The following is an 11272-nucleotide window of genomic DNA, read 5'->3' as shown; positions in this document are numbered from 1 at the left end:
TCTGATCTTGTCAGTTGATGTTGTTACTCAATGGCCTATGAAAGAGTCACAAACTAAAGATGACAGGAAAACTTAGGATGATGTCAGCTCATTTGACTATACCTTATACAATAGCACTTGCATTACTTGACATTAGCTCAAATTCTGGAGTGGCCCTCTGAGCTGCACATTTTCTGTGGGCAATATAGAAAGGAGGAAGAGAAGACATGCCACTCATCCTCAAGATGCCTGAAGAGACAGGTTAGCCAAAGGCAATGGTCCCCTACCCCTGGTGTGCAGATCATTAGAATAATTAGTATCCTCTGTAAAATGTACCTGTCTAGGTAGGCAGTAATGGTAGATATCAAATTAGCCTTCCTACGTATTGGTTGCAATCGATTATAACAGAAAAGAGTATGGATTTGGAGTCACATAAAGCTTCTGAGCAGATACTGTTGTTTTGTCGTTGGTTAAATCACCTAACCCCTCTGAGCCTCTGTTTCTTCATCTTTGAAATGGAACAATGATGCTTCCCAACTCCCACCTCTAACCCCCTGCAGAAATATGGGGAGAATACATATAAAGCCTGGCACAACATAGGCTTTCAACAAATGCAGCATTTCTCTATTTGAATGGAACATATCAAATGACAAAATTCTTGAAGTTGTTCATCTCAACCCAGAGAAAGAAGAATCCTTTTCAAAAAAATTTACTTGCATCCTAAATATTCTCGCTAAACTCTAATCCAACTATTCCAAGAAGTTATGTCCCTTCAAGAACAGAGACTAGAGCCCCTATTGCTCAATACAAGCTGTTGATCTGATTTCTGTGCATGTAGGAAAATGCAGCTCTCTTCTGCATGAAACTGGAAATGTGAGTTTCTTATGATAAATATTTACTTAGGTTCTCCAAATCAGTTATTCTAATTTATTCCAAGAATTCCCAACAAATGAATTTATATCATTCTTTGAACCACTTTTTTATTGCTCTATAAACATGCGGGTAGGGGGAGAAAAAGGAAAAAAGGCATCCCCTCAACTTATTATGCGAACATACAAGTAATACTTAATATTTTAGGGACACACTAGAAAAGTGTTCCTCACCCTTGCTTGGTATCTTAATTGGTTAAGAGTGTCGTCCTGACATGCCAAAGTTGCAGGTTGTAGGTTCGATGCTCGGTCAGGGCACATACAAGAATCAACAAATGAATGCATATATAAGTGGAACAACAAATCAGTGTCTCTTTCTCTCTCTCTCTCTCGCTCTCTCTCTCTCTCTCTCTTTCTCTCTCTCTCGCTCTCTCTCGCTTTCATGCTCTCTCTCAAATCAATAAATAAATTTAATTCTTTTCAAAAGGAAAAGTGTTTCTAACAATATGCCTGCAAAGATCCCTCCCAAAAAATGTTCTAATTCATCTAAGCAGCTCAAAGAATAAAAATTGGTGGCTGTAACAGAAGCCTTTGAGGCTTTCTGAAAACAAAAATCTGTAGCCTGGACTCAACAAATAAAAAGACTTAACCCAAGGATCCAAATTCCTGAGGTGGGAGTTTTCCATAGATCACAGCAAACTGATCATGCATAGAAAGGCTGACACAGCAGAAGAGTTGCTAAGGAAAGGAAGAGAAACATGAGGGAGGAATGAAAATGAAAAGAAAGGAAGAGAAGTGTTATTTACTCCTTGGCATATATAATTTCTATGAAAGAATTTTTGAAATTCTCAATCCTAGGTAAATATTCAATTAAACAATTACCCCCAAAAGCTTTTCAAATCCCAGATAGTAATGGAGTTGGGCAAAATGATGTTTGTTGGGGCCCCCAATGAGAAATAATAAATTCTTGGTGATTAATGGCACTTATGTGCTCTTGGCCATTAAAAACATTTTCTGCTCTTGAGTCACAACGGAAGCTACAGCTTGCATTTTATTGTTCAATTTGCTTTTTTCTTTCCTGGGTGAGCCAGCACTGGATTTAGGAGCTGAAAGTTTAGAGAGTCAGCAGGACCCCAAGGGAGCGAAAGCTAAGCTGAGCCAATGAGGATAATGCCAAAGATTATCTACCCTCGGTGAAAATGTAGGATTCATAAAAGCAAAAGAACAAAGAGTGATTATAAAGACTGACAGTCTGTAACTTAGACAAAATTTCTTGGCTAAGTCGGCAAATTTTCTTTTTTTAAAAAACAAACAAACAAAAAATTTCCTGGTTGACAGTTTTTAAACTCTTCTTTTTCCCATTTTTTGGCATGGTGTCAGAGGACAAACTGGTCCTCCCAGAGGACTGGGGAATGAGTGAGTCTTCAGAGAGAATGTAGCAATGCTAGCTCGCTCTGAAAAGCAGAGAGATGAGAGTCAACGAGTTTCAGAGGGAAGAAAAGAGACCGATTTGCTCAGTAAATGATTGGTTTTGTTGGTTTCAGGTTTTATTCCCTGTGTCCTTTAAAGAAGTCCTCTAACTGGGGCCTTGAGCCTTACCTATACAGGACAATATTTTTGTGCTCTTTTTCAAACACATTTTAGTTACACTTTAAAAAACTATACTTGTCGTTTTTCCCAGTCTTGGCAATGATTGAAAATAGAGCAAAATACAAGACTTTCAGAGTAACAGTTGACCATGCTGAAATCTAATATGGTTTTTGTCAATCTGGTGCATGTTTTTCTTTAGTCTTAGGTTTTCTGTGTATAAAATGGAGAGGACTTCAAGGTTTATAAAGACAATAGATACAAGGTATTAGATTTGCCCAGACTGGGAACTAAGATTTTTCAGGAATATTAGATTATAGTCTCACCTCCCCTACCTCCTGGGGCTGCCACCATCCAGGAGTTTCTGCAAGGTCCACAGATGAAGGCGTATCTTCTTTTATTTAGTAATTCTACTGAAAATGCGGGCAGGTTCCGCTCTATTTTTCTGAGTCCCAATTTCCTGTAAACGATCAAACTGTAAAACAAAAAGTAATAGGATCTGAATCTTCCTGCTGGGGACGTGATGAAGATGAATTAGACCCTGACAGTCAGAACAAGATGGAAGGCTCTTCACGACAGAGGCCACACTAATTCAAAATGAAAATCATCCATTTGACCCTGCTCACATGTTACTTAAAAATCAATGAAGAAACAAGGTGAGGGACCCCTGAAGCCATTTCAGCACCCCTGCTTTTGCAGTCAGCTCTAACTTAGCAGCCTTGAAAGATCTTGGCTCTGAAAACCCAGTCAATCATCATTAATAATGATATTTCTATAGCACTTTAAAAATTGGAATTTCCAGAGCCACTTTGATAGATGCCCTGTCACTACCTTGCCATTTGTGTAATTTTTTCTGGGATTTTTTTTTCTCCTTTATTAAAAAAATAATAATTTAACAGACAAAAATGAAGAAAGAGGAAGAATTTCTCTTAATAGAAAAATTCATAAGAGATGGCAGCTTGCTCTTGCCATGAATCCATTACCAATGAGGAAGGTAATTTAGTGATTTGTACAAGGACTTTCAACTTTAATTTATCTGAGAAGTTAAAAACAAATGCCTGCCTGTTGCCTTCAGATTTGGAAAAAGAGTTTCAACGAGTTTGCACAAAGATGAAAAGACATTAGAAGCAAAGGCTGGGGTTGTTGACACACAAACATCTCCTCGTGGGCAATTTACTTGTCTGCTTATTCACCATGAACCTTAGAAATTCCTTAGGACGTCCAATGTGACTGTTCAAGAAAATTCGAAAATGTTCCTTCAAAATATTTCAGTTCATCGAGTTATAAACACATTTGTTACATTCTTTCATCTCTGTCTGCCTCTCTCTCTTTCTCTCATGCACACACACTCACGCACATCACTGAGTTTGCCTTGCCTTTGAAAATGCAGGTGAAATTCCTTATTTCTGTTGTAACTTCCACAAAGCTACCCAAGCCTACGAAAGACCTTGGCAGACTCTAACTTTGAAAGGGAACTCTAACAATTCATGTTTAACCTCTGAGCCAAAAAAAAAAAAAAAAAAACCCTGAGTTTTAGAAGTTTCTATGCATTGTTGTTATTGGTTTCCTTGTAGCCTCTTTTATTCTTTTCCTCCAAAAGACTGCACAAGAATGTTGATCACCAATGGGGGCCTAACACTGGTAGCGAAAAAGCAAGTTCCTGTCCTGGTGCTGAACTAAAAGTGAATAAATGTCTTGGATGTATCAGGTTTCTTTGTCAGGCAAACAAAAACAAAGGGATCTAGTTTACTGGAATAGTTTCAGTGCTCATTAAAATTGATGACTGCGAAGATCCTGTGCCTCTGTTCCTTTAACCAGGGCCATTGGCCAAGAATCTGCTGTGCTGTTAAAAACATCATGTTACTGGGTGTTGTAAAACAGACCACTGCTGTTGCCTTTGCTCACCCTTCAGGTTTCAGTGTGACAGCAAGAGCGGCCTGGGGTGACTAGAGGACGATGGACATAGGCACTTAGCCAAGGGACATCAATGGCCTGGGACCTAAGATGTAACCTGGTATTTTCTATCCATGAACATCAAGTGTGACAGAGAAAGAAAAGGAGCTGGATTAGCATCAGGCAGAATTTAGTTTTTTCTTAGAAATGTGTGACTCTGCAAAAGTGTGCCTTTATTTTTGGCACAAATTGCTATAGCAAATTACATAGCTTATCAGATGTGGTTTTTTTGGGCTCAGGGGCGAAGCCACTGCAGAGACTAGTTCTCTTTGTTGTTCATTCTTAGTGGGAATTTGGGATGTATCAGGGTCCCCTTATCAGGGACAGGCTTGAATAATAAGTGCTGACAATATTTGTGATCCAATTAAACTCACATTACTCCAACTTAACAAAGTAGACCTTGGTCCCCAAAAAGATTTCCACTCTGCTCTAAGAGAGATAAGATACAATGCTTGAACCTATATGACACAGATGAGCAAACAGGCCCATGTAAACCATGGGGGGAGTGAGAAGGAGAGGACCAAAATGGGGAGACAAGTGCAGTGAGCAAGAAGTTTCAGAAAGGACCTCCTCACAAAGCCTCCCTCCTATTTTTTGACCAGCTCTAAGGACTCACCGTTGTATGACAGGAACCCCCAAACAGGATGTCTTTGATATACTGATTATTTCTATCTATTTGGTTGCTAGAAATGGAAAATAGATTAAAAACATAATTTCATAAACAGAAATTTTCCACTAGCTGAAAGAACCATACAGCATTCATAACATGTCTATAAATTTATTCATTCATTTATATCAAGGTAAAGCACTTTAGGGAATGCAAAGGACATTTTAAAAAATACGAAGGGCTCGAGAAGGCATAGTCATTAAGAGTAGAATGCAAGGCAAGTGCTAAGCAAAGACATCGCACCTAGGACAGTGTTGAAGGTAGAGGGGAAAGCCAGCATTTTGGGAAGGGACTTCATAAGGAATAACATTGGAGAGAAGATAAATCTTAATGGAAACTTCAATGATACAGATTTTCAAGTATTTTTCACTTTGGACCCCTTTCTTCAATCCAATGAAGATAGCAGTAAGAATGGAGCCTACCTTTCATCTCTCTCCACTTTTAATATTCCTCCTCTGTTATTTCTCTCTCTTTAATAAGGGTTCACAGTTTGAAAAGCACTGAAACCTAAAAGGTACAGAAGAGAAGGGAGGCTGCGCCCTGCGTGTGGAGGACAGACAGGTGAAGTTGAGTAGAAAGGTGGTGATAGAAATGCTTTGGATTAGTCCAATGGAAGTGTTAAGGCAAAGTAATCTGCCTGAAGTCTATCCAACAGACTACAGGGGTCCACTGAAGATAACCTTAAGTCGGGGAGTGAGTCATAAAAATGGATATTTAAGACTATTAACATGGCAGCCATATGCTGATGGTCTGCCATAGAAAGAGTCCACCAAGGATCCAATTGGAGTAATCCAAACATCAGAAATAGAGGGTCCCCAATAGGATTGAGACTGTAAAAATGGGGGTGCAGCCAATAGGTCACAGTGACTGTATATGGAAGTTAAAGGAAGTGCAGCCTAGAAAGTCATTTTTGACTGTTAGAACTAACTGAGATCTTTATATTATACACTTGTAGGAATCTACAGTTTTTCCATGGCCATTATCTTTATTAGTCATTATATATTTGTGTCATTATTTTACTAATACATGTCTACACCTGGGCTTTAATACTCCATGAGATCAGGGCCTCTGCCTGTTTGGTCACTAGACCTTAGCGTAATAGGTATATAATTGGCAAGTAAATATTTGTGAAGTTAAGAAACTCAGTAAGTGATGGCATCATTGATTTTATCAAGGAAACCAAGAGAGTTAAGTTCCATTTTTATTGTATTTTTCTTAAACAAGGGAAATAGATCTAAATGCAGATTTCTTACCCCTGATTAAGACATGGGACTGAAGAATAGTTGAAATGTCAGTGATGGGCTAAAAACTAGGCCATAAACAGCAGTCAAACCCATGAGAATTAATTAGTTCACCCCATGAGAATGAATTTAAAGGCAGAAAACAGAGTGAGCTGAGGATTCTCATACAAAAATCAAATGAAGAACCAGAGCAGTCAAAATTAAAGAATATTTCTCTGAGGATAAATTTGGAATGGTTTGCCATACACCCACATTTTGAGGCATTTATAAACTGTAACAGGAAGAAATCCTCTTTCAAAAAATTTAAAGCATTAGGGATTTTCGAAGTGAGAATAAAATGTACAACTAATCAAGAGGAGTCCAAAGCATTTTCAAGTCCTTATCAGAATTCATTGTAGGCAGCTTCAACCTGAGACTCGGCTTCTCACCTTTCTCCATGAACAACATGAGCTTCAGCACATGCTCCAGCTTCTCCACAAACTACTGGACCCCGAGCTCCATGCCATCGCCCAGCCACCATGTCAGGCAGGTCAGCAGTGCAGCCAACATCTATGCAGGCACACGGGGGCTTGGGCTCCCGGATCTCGGTGTCCCACTGCACCGGTGTGGGGGCAGCTGGGGATCCAGGAGACTGGCTGCAGGAATGGCTGGGGGTCTGGCAGGCATAGGTGGCATCCAGAACGAGAAGGAGACTATGCAATGCCTGAATGACTGCTGGCCTCCTACCTGGAGAGCATGAGGAGCCTGGAGGCTGATAATTGGAGACCGGAGAGCAAAATCTGGGACACCTAGAGAAGAAGGGAGCCCAGGTCAGAGGCTGGGGGCATTATTTCAAGTCAATCAGGGACCTGAGGGCTCAGCTCTTTGCCAGTTCTGTGGGAAATGCCCACATCCTTCTGCAGCTTGACAATGCCTGTCTTGCTGCTCATAATTTCAGGTCAAGTATGAGACAGAGCTGGCCATCCACAAGCCTGTGGAAAATGACATCAATGGGCTCCGAAAGGTCACTGATGACACCAACATCACTCAGCTACAGCTGGAGACAGAGATTGGGGCTCTCAAGGAGGAGCTGCTCTTCATTAAGAAGAACCACGAGGAGGAAGTAAATGGTCTACAAAACGAGATTGCCAGCTGTGGTTTGACCATGGAGTTGGATGCCCCCAAATCTCAGGACCTCAGCAAGATCATGGCGGACATCTGGGCCCAGTATGACGAGCTGGCTCGGAAGAACCGAGAGGAGCTAGACTAATATTGGTCCCAGCAGTCTGAGGAGAGCACCACAGCGGTCACCTCACAGACTGCTGAGGCAGGAGCTGCTGAGATGACACAGAACTGAGACGTAGGGTCCAGTCCTTGGAGATCGCACTGGTCTCAGTGAGAAATCTGCAGGCCGGTTTGGAGCACAGCCTGAGGGAGCTGGAGACGCGCTATACTGGGCAGATGGAACGGCTCAATGGGATCCCGCCGCAGCTGGGGTCAGAGCCGGCCCAGACCCAGCAGAGGGGCAGTGCCAGGCCCAGGAGTACAAGGTCCTCTTGAACATCAAGGTCAAGCTGAGGCTGAGACCACTGCCTACCATCACCTACTGGAAGAAGGGGAGGACTTCAATCTTATTGAGGCCGTGGACAACAGCCACTCCTGACAATCCATTCAAAAGGCCACCACTCTCAAGATTGTGGATGGCAAAGTGGTGTCTGAGGTCAATGACACCAAAGTTTTGAGGCATTAAAGACAGTAGAAGTGGAGCATCCCCTGACGGGGCAGGAGGCCAATAAAAAGTTCAGAGTTAAAAAAAAAGGGGGGGGGTTCTTCATTGTATTTGTAAAACAGGATTGGCTACCTTACCCCAAATATCCTTAATGAGATACACTGACTCAGACACTGACCTTTTTCTCTCCTTATTTTTTTCTCTTCTTTTTTTCCTGTCTCCCACTTTCCTTTAGTAGAAACACACAAAACATCTCTTTCCTGGAATTATATAAGCCACAAGAAATTCCAAAATCTCACTTGCTGATCTAATTTTGGTAACTCTCTACCTAAATCCTTTGTTGTTGTTTTTGTTATTGCTTCTGCTATTGTTGTGAGTTGGTTTGTTTTTAGAGATTTTGTTTTGTTTGCTTTTGTTGGTAGAAAGGAGAAAAATGCTTGAATGACACTAACTATGACTCCTCTGTAAATATGGAAGGTGACTGTATCGCCCACCCATTCTGACTTAGACAAGTGACAAATAGTTCTTTCTTTCTTTCTAAAAATAATGATAGCCCCAAGGACATTCCTATGACAAAGTTACAATGTGTATTTTTTTTTCTATGCAATACTGTCTTCTATTTATCCCTGTGAGAAGTTATACATATTTAATTTAGAAAGTAAATAGGTATAGATTTTTAGTTCACATGCCAAATGCTACAATTTATATATGAAATGTAAATGTTAAAATTTAAAGGTGTTTTAAAGTTGCATCTAATATTAATTGCAAGGAGTCTGAGAGAAGAAAACTCGAGAAATAAAAAGACTCTGCAACCATCAATAGCATTTCTGAAACAAAAGCTGTATGGGTACTTTCGGTCTCAGGCCTCAACTAATGGTTTTGTTTCAAAGGAAACACCAAATTACCAGAACTTGCAATGGGTCCAGGGACCCACAGCGATTCTCTGTTAAATCTAGAAGTTACGCTTCAGAAGACTCTGGACCTACTTGAAACTACCTGTAATCTGTGAAACCTTTTTGGAGGTTTTTCACTTACTCATGTACATAGGGCTCTGAATGAGCATCTCCGATGTGCCCAGCACTGCATTAGGCCAAAGGAACACGAGACCCAGTCACTGCCCCCAGGGAGTTCCTGCTGATGGGAGTCCCTACTTGGACCATCTTCATCATGTTCTCTTCCTCACCTTCCTAAAGACTTGGGAGGTATCTGACTGGAAGCAGGTGGCTTTCTTTGTTTCTATCAGTTGTGTTATAAGAATATAAAAACCTTACATAGCTATGATTTAACCTCATTTTCAAGAATAACACCCTTTTTTTGTATTTAGCAATACATTTATGCATCCTCTCATTCTAATTCTAAACTGCTGATGCAGCCAACATAACTGTCAGGGTTTCGTTTGCCCTAACACTTAGCAAGAAGCAGGGGCCATCCAGGAGTCCTCCTCCAGAACATCATGAAAATGGTGAGGAGGAGAAAGAATCATCAGCAACTAAGGGAAGGAATTCTGAAACTTTCACTAGGAGTCAGGCTAAGGAGAGAGAAGTGGAGATCATGATCCATGACTACAAAAGAAAATGAGCAAGAGGATTTGAGGATTTTTAAAAATTCATTGAACACATCATCCTTGCTTTGATGGAGCAAGATCAAAATAGGCTGGGTAACCTGCCAGACAAACAGGAAACACTGTGGCATGCCTACTGCTTCCCGGGCTGAGTAAGACTCTGATGCATCAGACAAAGCACAGTCAAATCATGGTCCAAAGTTGCTCTGCCCATTCACCAACCTCACAACAACCCCGCCTTTTTCAACAACACAGAATGTCACCATTTTTTTTTTTTGAAAGGTGTCTTTTCTTAAAACATGCAGCTCACCTATTCCATAAAGATGTATTCTCTTTACATGTGTGTTTTGTCCTATAATTAGAATGATCTTCTTCTGGCCAGGTATCTTGCATGCTCTCTATTTTCTTCATACCCTTCCTTGATACCTAACTCACCAAAACCACCCAGTAGATGTTGTTGATCAACAGGAAATTCTTTACAAAGAGAAAGGCCAGGCCGCCCTGTGTATCATGTATTAATGAGGTGTCCCTGGGCATTGCTCATTGCAGATGCTCTCTTAAGAAACAAGAATTCTTGAACAATGGCCAGGGAGACTCCATTGGTTTGGCACCAACGGCAACATTCCTGAAAAGGCTGCCTGACCCTACCTTGCGACCCAACCAGTAACCACTGGCTCGTCATTCTAGCCATTCTGAGTGTCTTCCTACTTCTTCAGCATTCCTCTGTCCTTGTTGCTTCTACAGTTGGAATTACTTCCCCATTTCAGGACATAGTCATTCTCCATGATCCTGCCTATGGAGCACAACTTCCGTGACTTTTTCAGGTCCCAAAGAACTCAAATACTTCTTAGTATCTACAGACAACGATGGCCTGAATTTAGCAGCTTTATTTACTTTCCATCTGTACTCTTCCTAGTTTTCTGGGCCCTTGTCTTTTCTAGGTTTTTGTCTAGATTCTAAGTACCTTCAGAGTTCATTGTCTCACAGCACAGTACTGTGATTTATTAGTGATCAATAAGTCATCAGTGGAATGTATGGCTCATCGGTGAACCAGAAACTGGGTAATATTAAAGTGTGTGCACACATATGCACATGCACATACACACATATGTACATACACATAACATCATCATTATGTGCTACTTTCTTTGTGTGTTATCCCATTTAATGCTCACAGCAACCCTCAGAGGTAGGTTCCGTTTCCATTTTGTTGATGGGAAATCACATATTTTGCCCAGCATCATCAAATTAGTGATGGTAATAGACAATACATTGCATTCTCTTCTACTTCAGGATAGTGTCTCCTGTCCCACAGATGTAATCATAGGAATGTATTAGCTAGCGCTCTTTTTAAAACATCTTGATAAAGTACAACCTGTCTCTTCCACTCACCCTTGCTTTATTCTTCTGAATCTTTCCCCTTTTCTCACAAGAATGAATGCCCCTAGCATATGGACGTTACCCAGGATGCCACGTGTAAGTCAGGAAATATTGTTGCGAAAATAATAACAGGACCTGCTTCTCACTCTTAGTGAAAAAACAGCGCCACATTCTATATTTTCCAGCAAATGTGTCACACGGGTCACTCCACTCAGAGGCATGCGGACTTGCTCTTGCTGCCTCCTGAGTCAGTCAGAATTGGAACATTTGAGTAGATGTGTGTCAACCTCCGATGAAGGAAAAACATCGACACAAGCCATACAATTT

The 11272-nt window shown here is 40.9% G+C and overlaps 1 pseudogene; it reads left to right on the top strand.

The window, feature by feature from the left end:
- The first annotated feature begins 6741 nt into the window (after positions 1–6741).
- LOC150007861 (keratin, type I cytoskeletal 18 pseudogene) lies at positions 6742–8025 on the top strand (annotated as a pseudogene).
- The last annotated feature ends 3247 nt before the right edge of the window (positions 8026–11272 follow it).

This window comes from Furipterus horrens, unplaced genomic scaffold, assembly GCF_987537825.1.
Source record: "Furipterus horrens unplaced genomic scaffold, mFurHor1.1.pri manual_scaffold_6, whole genome shotgun sequence".
In the NCBI taxonomy this organism is placed as follows: Eukaryota; Metazoa; Chordata; class Mammalia; order Chiroptera; family Furipteridae; genus Furipterus; species Furipterus horrens.
Note: the sequence above shows the minus strand (reverse complement) of the source record. Positions and strands in the feature narration are given on the sequence as shown.